Here is a 516-nt window from a genome sequence, read left to right as displayed (position 1 = left end):
AGATAGTTAAAATGTTAAAAGAGAAAGGTTCTTAATGAACACACGAAAGTTTCATAGAATCTTTAAATGGGGAACAAATATTTCGAGATCACAAGTATGATATTACAAGAGCATTGAAAATAAATGACATGCAACGCATGCAGAAGCGATGATATTTAACTAAGATGTCCTATAGATACACAAGCAAAAATGGATCCTTTACGTGCATAAAAGTAGCTGAAATAGGAAAGCTGGGGACAAGAGTGAGAACTAATTCATAGAGGAGAGGAGGAAAGGTACAATGAATAGAAATAGAATTGGAATTAGGCCGAAACTCTTGAATGTTGCTAGGTAAGTATTACATTTATTCTAGGAAGTGCAAAATATAGACTGCCTTCTTTTCGTGGTTTTATTACCCGGGCAGGACGCGTGTATAAAATTGAGCAACACATCACTCGGAAAAGAGACAAGCTATTTCCCCACTTCAAGAAATGCGAAAAGCTTGTTCACGCTTTTTTGCTAGTTAGCCATACTGTA

The sequence above is a fragment of the Orbicella faveolata genome, unplaced genomic scaffold, assembly GCF_042242905.1.
Source record: "Orbicella faveolata isolate gen_17 unplaced genomic scaffold, um_ofav_v1 contig_25, whole genome shotgun sequence".
Lineage (NCBI taxonomy): Eukaryota > Metazoa > Cnidaria > Anthozoa > Scleractinia > Merulinidae > Orbicella > Orbicella faveolata.
Note: the sequence above shows the minus strand (reverse complement) of the source record.